A 9,346-nucleotide genomic window follows, 5' to 3' on the forward strand; every position below is an offset into this window, starting at 1 on the left:
AATTCAACAAAAAACAAAGAAAATCCTAAATTATTGTATTTAAATTTTTTAAGATGGTTACTTATGGGCATATACTAGTTCGCTCCGGCGGCCAGATTTTAAGACCTTACAGAAAACGGGCATAGGTAAGTTTGCTCCGGCCATATATTTGAATACAGTGGAACCTCGATAAGTCGGATTAATCGAGACTGCGGCCGATCCGAGTTATCGAAAATCCGAGTTAACCGGAGAATATAGTAAAAATTAATAAAACACGGTATACTTACAGATAAACTCCATTATAATTGCAAAAACATGAAGTACATAAAATATGCACAATACATCTAAATTACGTACAGTTGTATACAGTCAGTATTGTTTATTTCTTGGTAAAAAACTTGGTCAAAGTGAAAAAATGTTTGTTTTGTCTGATGAAAATCGGTTCGGGTTAGCCGGACTTCCGGTTATCGGAGGCCGACTTATCGGGGTTCCACTGTACGTATACCCGTAAACAGAGACGGCTGCGATTTACGTGTACCTACAAACATATTGAAAATATTCTTCGAAATCCGAAGACCGGGTCAGGACTGACCCGGCACCATAGATGTTACGTAGACGAAAAACTGTAATTTGCATGTTCACGAATTATATACGAAAAAATAGATTGAAACAAATAAGGAGAACTTCCCATCAATCGGATTTGTAAAAAAATTATTTCATAAAATATTAAGAAATAACTGAATTTCGGGTCACGCTTGACCCAGTCTTCGTACTCCGAAGGTTAATTACAAAAATTGAAGAAAGACTTCTGTGTAAAAGGTATATTTATTAAAACCCCAATAAAGGGCTACATTAAAAGACAGAACGTGTTCGCTCTAAAGAGAGCATCATCAGTGTTCTAAGCCTAAAATAAGTACAACCATAATTAGTGAAGACAAGAGTAAAACAATTTAAAGGTTGACCAAGATAAAAAATTAGGTTATACTTACAAGCTCTACATGCTAAGCCACCAAAAATGTATGTATTTTTAGTATAGTTAACCTATGTATTTTTGGTGGCTTAGCATGTAGAGCTTGTAAGTATAACCTAATTTTTTATCTTGGTCAACCTTTAATTTTTGAAGTTATACTTCTTTACCGGCGATAGAGGGTGAATTTTTATATGGTAAATCCTAGCGACCGGGCTCATGCGCATTATAACTTTGTTCTGATTGGATGTTCAAATGACATGTCAAAAATTATTCAATATGGCGGCTGTGGCACAGCTGTAGTTAGATTATTTATGGTTGTTGCGTTTTAAAATTTGTGTGAAAAGAAACAACAAACAAAAGTTAGTTAATAGTTATACTGCCTTTTTAAATAGTTTTCATATACCTATATTTTTGGACTTTTGGACTATTTTGGACAAGGAAAACTCATTCTAATTTGGTAAGTAGTTTTTATTATAATCATATTGTAATTATACATTTGGATTAGGTTGAAATACATACATTTATTTTCTCAAGAATGCGGATTTTAGAGAGAAATCCCAAATTAGGTTCGATTTTTATTTTTAAATTATGATTTTTTGGCGTAGATTTATTTATCTAGTAGGTATGTAATGCTTTGATTTACATACTTAATTTGATTACCAACAAAAGTTCTACCAATCTTCATCTAATATATTGTTTTCTTACTGTTTTGTTATATTTTTATATTTTCTTCCACAAAATTTAAACTACATAATTTAATTTTCAAAACAACTGTCAAACAGTAAATCGCTCAGTTACCGTATTTTTCCACATGATAAATAATGTGGGATTGGACGAGTGAGTCTACACTTCGATTACGAATCAAAGCGCCACGAAATTCACGGGTTCAATTCCCGATGCAAGTTTTATTTTTTATGCATGTTATGATTGTAAGTATATTTGTTATATAATTTTTTTTTTCAGAAAATGCGTATTTAAAATTTTTGCCAACAATTATTATCGTTCAGAAATCATTTTTTCTTTGTGGCATTTTTCAATGTGTTTGTGTGCGTTTTATTCTTTTATTTTTTAAATTTTTGGTATTGTCTTAAAAATCACATAATATGTAGTAGAAGTATAACTTCTTACGTGCGTACAAAGTACACACACATTCTTGTTTTTACTCTTGTCTTCACTAATTATGGTTGTACTTATAGTCGGAAAAATGAAAGAATACCCATGAACAAACATATAAAACACGTTGTATTTTCCTGTCACCGTGTCACAAAGAAAATTGTCCAGTGCAAGTACATGTAACAATAATTATTACATGTACTTGTGCTGGCCAATTTTTTGTGTGACACGGTGACAGGAAAATACAGCGTGTTTTATATGTTCGTTCATGGGTATTCTTTCATTTTTCCTACTGTATTTTAGGCTTAGAACACGGATGATGCTCTCTTTAGAGCGAAAACGTTCTGTCTTTTAATGTAGCCCTTTATTGGGGTTTTAATAAATATACCTTTTACACAGAAGTCTTTCTTCAATTTTTATAATAAAAACAGTAAATATAATGAAACAAATACTTATAGTAAAGAATATAAACAAATATGAAGTGTCATCACCGCAACTGTCAAATAAATGTTACCAATTTATGCCAAAATATCACCTTCGTTCGATTATAGTTACAGTGTATTCCGAACAAAGGTGCTTCGTAAAAACGCTTTATAATCCATTTATACAAATTAAATGAAACATATTATTGTGCATTTCTTTAAGTTAACATTAATAGAAATCTTTAAATATTATTTCTACGCGTATATAATAAAATATGTCTAGTGGCTGTAATGCCAGTGTACTCGGCAAAGTGATTCCAAAAAAGAACACACCTACCGCCTAAATTTTTCTTGTTGGTACCATGTGACGTCACGGGCTATGACGCGGATGACGTACAACGGTAAGTAAATTAGATGGAGTATACTAAGTTTTGCCACTAAGACATCTTATAAATTAAAGTTGACTCAAAATTATGCTTCATCTGTATGCATTCGTTAAAGTTTTATGCTAACTACTAATTTGTTTTTACCTTTTTTTTTATAAAAAAATCTGGCCCGATCCCGATAATCACACAGCGTTTTAAAAATTAATCTACCTTAGGATTTCTAATTTTGTGTTTAATTTAACTAATAGGTACACTACAATTTATTTTACACCAACAGATATAGTTATTTTCCTAACTAGTGCGGAAAGTGATACTTTCCCGCACGAGACTGCCGTTGACCCGAATGACGCGATAGCGGAGATCGGGCAAGCAGTCGAGTGCGGGGAAGACACTTTCCGCATGAGTTAGGAACAATATTTTTTCTAGGGCCGTACGTTTGGAAAAAAGCCACAAAAAATAGAGTCATATTAATTTTTATTTAGCAGTGAAAATACACAAATTAATTATTTGACAAAGTTGTCAAAACCAAACTTTCAATATAATGGGTTACCACGACGACGACATTGGTTTCCATGACGACGATTTAAAACCTGTAATTGTCTACTGTTTTGACTTTTAAATATTATGTTAAAATAATTTTATTTCATCGAATTATTGCGCAAATTTCATTAAAATATTAACACAATAAGATACTTTTTTGAAATAAATTAGTAAATAATATCTACATATTAGTTTATTGCATGTATTATAGTATAGTATAATATAATGCCATATTAGAAGGTATTCTACTGCTTTACTTTCAGACACGCCGTGCGGGAAAGTGCAACTTTCGGAAACGAAATGCGCGCGGGAAAGTGGCTGTTTAAGCACCGCCGTAGAAAAACAATTTTTAATTAATTAAAAACTGGAAACTAAGTAGGTGAATTTAAAACAAAAATGAATAACCATTTTCAATGGTTCCGCTAGGGCATCTATGCCATTTCGTTCGTTGCAATTCGGGACTGCACGCTGGGGTTTGTTTTGGTTGGATCAGGGAGAGCAGCATATGTGCCTCCTGATGAGAGACTAATAAGTTTCGAAACCGGTAGAGGTGCTTGCAGCACTCTCTGATTGGACTGGAATATGGTTCGGCTGTATTTTCGTTTTGCAACGAAATTGAAAATAGTTATTCATTTTTGATTTACATTTACTCTGTGTGGAGTATGAAGGGAACCAGTCTCGTTGGAACTTTACCGCGCTGAGCAGATGTGACGTGAATTGTAAATTGTAGAATTCCCTCATCTTCCTTAGTCTCAGCATCCGTATGGCTTGCAAATTGTAGAAGCCTCGGAGGTGTAACCAGAGAAGGTTCCCATTGTTTTCATTCTGGTGGGATATGTTATATGCCATTAGAGTGAAAACTTAGTCTTTAGGTGAATTTATTTTATAATAATTGTGTTCTGGAAATTACGAGGTGGTCGGAATATTTTGCATAACAATGTACATTCTATGTACAGAATATATACTACATTTTATTTATTTATTTAATTTTGCAGTCGCTTGAACCAAAAAAATACTTCATTCTGCGTTTAAATTTTTCAAAAATATGTGTACATATTAGTTTTCTCAGGATTCGAAAAAAATGAATACATTGAAAACACATTCAAAATTTTGACAGGTAGTTTTGCGCCTTTCTCTTTAAAGGGAGTTTCAAACTTTTTGCAGGAATTGATCGTATTAATTGGTTATTCAAATTATCCTGGTGGAGACGCCGGCACTGGCACTGGACTCCCAAAGAGTAACGTTTAACAAACGTTAAATTAACAAAATATGTGATTTGGCATTGGTTAGTTTAGGTCATTACCCCTAATAGCACAAGGACATCCGAAGGACGTCCTTAGGACGTCCTTCACGGACTTTAAGGACGTTCCTTGGACGTCCGTTTTGGTCCGAGGAACGTCCTTTATACGTCCTATTTTGGTCCAAATGTCGCGCTACCGAACGTCCGTTGGACGTCCATCTAAGGCCCGAGGGGACGTGAACTGGACCTTAATCGGACGTCCTAGGGGACGCAAATTGGACCTTAACAGGACGTCCTAGTTTAGTCCAAATGCCACGTTGCCAAACGTCCAATGGACGTCCACCTAACGTCCAATAGACGTCCACCTAACGTCCATCTAACGTCCAATGGACGTCCATCTAACGTCCGAGGGGACGTTCGGTGGACGTCAATTGGACCTTCTTATGAGGTTCCAGTTTGGTCCAATGTCGTGCTGCCGAACGTCCATCTAACGTCCTGAGAGGACGTTATTTGGACGTTTATCGGATGTCCAAAAAATACCTTCGGTGGCCTTCAATGAAGAATGTATTTTGAATGTTGGGAAATAAAAATAAAAAATGTTAAAGAACTTTTATTACAAATTACGTTAAATTACATTATAATATATTAATTTATTGATATTTATTTATTAATAACAAACGGGACAAACAAACTTTCAAAATTATACATGAATGCAGCATTAAAGAAATACAATTATTACCTATTACTATCTATATAAAATTATAAATAAAAATAAAATAATAAATTAATACAATAAAGTACACATTTATTTAAGCAATGTAACATTTTGCATTTTAGTGCTTCAAATAGTAACTAAAGCTTTTGTAAAATAACACTATGTAAAAATTCGAATATTTCGAGTAACTGTGCAATAGAGTACTTTGAATGCTATAGAAATCTGATATATTTCAATTGTTTGAAAGACAACGTGTCCATATTTCAATGATAGTAAATATATAAAAAATTTGAATAATCCAACTAAAAAAATAATTGGATTAAACGTATTCAAAACAACACCATGTCGACATAATGTACCTACATTGTTTAAAATAGTATTTTTTAAACAATGGTACCTAATTTATTATACCTCCGAGTTACAGAAATAAGAGGACCCTCTTGCAAATTTCTATACCTACATAAATAACAGTTAACACCGATGATATCGTATCGTATGAACGATGGTGGATTGACCATCAGAAATACGGAGAAATGTTTTGAATTTTGCACTTGAAGACAATAAAAACGGTTTCAGGTAAAAAGATTTAGTGACAAATAAGTCAGAAAATAGGAAAACATTGTGAGATGTATAACCCTAATAACACAAAACATTCCATGAATGTTCCTAGAATGTACACACAGGACATTGAAAACATTCCTGGAATGTCCCCAAATGCACACGAATGTCCCTGGAAAGTCCCAGGAAAGTGCTGTGTCAGCATTTTAAATATTCTTAGAATGTTCTGTTGGAACATTCCATGAATGTCTACGAATGTTCTTTGGACATTCACAGTCTATTTGTTAGACTGAATGTCTTGTTGGAACATTCCATGAATGTTCTTTGGACATTCACAGTATATTTTTAGACTGAATGTCTTGTTAGAACATTCCATGAATGTCTACGAACGTTCTTTGAACATTCACAGTATATTTTTTAGACATTCACTGAAATATATCGTCAGTAATGTGACAATACCTCCTATATGTTTTTTCATGAGGTTTGCAGGAGACGAAAAACATTTTTTAAGGTCACTTTCTGTTTTCGTACGTATTCTGACTTTTTTGTAGTAAATAGATAGTTGAATTTACTGCAAAACAAGTCAAAAAATATATGAAAACAGGAGGTGGCCGAAACAAGTTTTTAGTCTATCTTACAAATCTCTTGAAAAAAACAGATAGGAGGTATTGTCACATCACTGACGATATGTGGCCATACCAAATAATACATCCTTGATAAATATAAACATTTTTATTGCAAAAAATCTTTACATACATTTTTTAATGTAATTTACTGACATTCCTAAATATTATAAAAAAATGTGTCACATTTGCTTTGTAAACCTTTCTTTTGCTTTTCGTAGCCACATATTCCGTTTCCTTTCTGGTTTTTTGTAGACCACTTCTCTCAGCTGATTCTAAAAGAAAATAAAATAAAAGGTAATTTTTCTATCCTCTACAATTAACAATCAGAAGAAATATTATTTAAAGGTAATAATACGCATAAATAATAATAATAAAAAAATAAATATTAAATAATATTTAAATAAATAATAAATAATATTTAATAAATAAAATAATAATAATGAACATTTTGTATTTTGACAACGACATCCGACGTGGAAGTAGAAACCTTAATAAAATTATTTTTTCAAGTAAATTGTGGCTTATTTCCTCATTAGAATAGTTAATTACAAAAAAGCCACAAAGAAATAGATTTTTCACAAACAAATAAGTATTTAGTATTCATTATATTTATTGTTTTTATTATTTACTTTAATGTCCTACTGGTACATTATTTGACAAATAATGACATTTCGAAGTCTGTTAAGTATGATATAACGCCCTTGGGCATTAAATTTAAATAACGACTTAGATATTGTCAAGTTGACAAATATCAACCTAAGTAAAACTATGGTTACCACAATTATGTTACTACTGTTACTGGTAAATGTACTTATTTAAAAACTAATCAATTCAAAATTCATTCAAATTTTTCGCATATAAAGAATAATTTAGTCAGACATTAAACGTTGAAGGCACCACAGGTATTATAATAATAACGCTTTCAGTCAACGTATATCCCTCAGGCCCTTGTTAAAAACACCATTGACCTCAAGCGTTATTATCCTTATAATACCCTTGGTACCTTAATAACTGTAACATAAGATTATACCTTAATTCTTGTTTTCTATTTCTGATGTTTTTATTTATTTACATTGAATATTAATCTGTTTTGTTGTATAATCTACTTCGCAATAATTATGTGATATATTTGACTTAAAATGAATTCAAAAATTTTTTGCAGTTGGGCAACAATGTCAACTTAGATCTCCGATGTAGATAATGAATTACAACAGTATCTATATTGTACAGACTGTATTATTAATTAGGTTATTTATTTATTTATTTATTGAAATATACATCCACCAGGTATAAACCCATAAAGGTGTACATAAGAAAACTACATACATTGACTGAACACTTGATGACAAAATATAAAATAAAATAAAGAATAACCAAAAATGTTTCTGTTGTTAATACACATACACAATAATAAACAAAGACCTTAATAAAGAAAAATAACATGGCATCAATTCGATAAGCTATTGCGTATTTCGCGTTTAAAGATGTTAAAACCAAGAAAAAAAATGCATATACCTGTGTGACATAAGCTATTGGAACAGCACAGTCTCTTAAACGAACAGATGAAAGTGAAGTTCTGTCAATATCTTTTTCTAAAAAGTGTTTTGAACATACTCCTCTATTAACAAATCTGATCTATACTTCATGTCTTCTTCGCAGGATCTTCTGGAAAGCTAAAAATACAAAATATATGCATTACTAAGCATTATTAACAAATTGCGCGAAATGCGTAATGTTGCGCGAAAGTGTCGGAGGTTATATTTCAGCTAATATTTGAAATACTTCTTATGTATGACTTTCTACTCACTTTATGATGTTTTAGAAATGTCGGTTGCTGCTTTTTAACCAATTTCAAAGCATACTTTTTTTATAATTCTTATTTAAAAATTTCCTGTTTTGACATTAATTTTCATCTTCCATTTTGATTGTGCTGTCCGTAATGTCATGTCACTTTTCAACCAATGTTGCCATATTTTCAAAAATACGGTTTCTTGCAATTTTTTAAACATAGGTACCATAGTACATAATAAAAAAATATGGAAGGAATCACGATTTTGCATGTTTTGCAATAGCTTTTTTATGGCAGTTTAGATTGCATTAAAGTTGGTTTGATTACGTTATGGTCGCTCGTTTTTGCATGTATTCCAATAGCTTTTTTATGGCAGTTTAGATTGCATTAAAGTTGGTTTGATTACGTTATGGTCGCTCGCTTTTGCATGTGTTCCAATAGCTTTTTTATGGCAGTTTAGATTGCATTAAAGTTGGCTTGATTACGTTATGGTCGCTCGTTTTTGCATGTGTTCCAATAGCTTTTTTATGGCAGTTTAGATTGCATTAAAGTTGGTTTGATTAGGTTATAAACTTGCCGTTAGTAGAAATGGCCGATTTTAACAGGTGGCCGTTAACACAGGTTTTATAGTATTTATTATAAATGGCTTAAAAAATCTACTGATGGCTACTGATTTTTTGAAAGTAAAATTACTGACGACATCAAAACTGATCTGGCAACCCTACATAAACATTTTACATAAAGTTGAAGGTCTGAAGGAATTTTTTCTTAGTTTGTCTGTCTTTTGAATAGTAAAGTTGTGTTTCTATCGAGATAAAATGGCCGGTTGCGTTTCGTGTGAAATTGGTTATAATGAAAGTTGCCGTATGGAAATTAATAAAGACGTTATAATGAACTTTTTTTATTCACACGGGGTGCTGAAGTATAATAGACGTTGTCCTACTTGCGGCACTGTAATGAAAGTGGATGGTCAAGGACGATTTAGGTGTTACAAACGTATAAGCAAAA

At 32.0% G+C, this 9,346-nt stretch overlaps 1 long non-coding RNA gene across 1 annotated transcript; it reads right to left on the reverse strand.

The window, feature by feature from the left end:
- Nucleotides 1-5,998: 5,998 nt before the first annotated feature.
- Nucleotides 5,999-8,824, reverse strand: LOC126892819 (uncharacterized). Its single transcript, XR_007701012.1, has 3 exons — nt 8,357-8,824; nt 8,065-8,222; nt 5,999-6,821 (listed from the first exon to the last, which is right to left on the reverse strand). It is a non-coding gene; the product is annotated as an uncharacterized LOC126892819 (long non-coding RNA).
- Between the last annotated feature and the right edge of the window lie 522 nt (nt 8,825-9,346).

Source organism: Diabrotica virgifera, chromosome 9, assembly GCF_917563875.1.
Source record: "Diabrotica virgifera virgifera chromosome 9, PGI_DIABVI_V3a".
NCBI classification, from domain to species: domain Eukaryota; kingdom Metazoa; phylum Arthropoda; class Insecta; order Coleoptera; family Chrysomelidae; genus Diabrotica; species Diabrotica virgifera.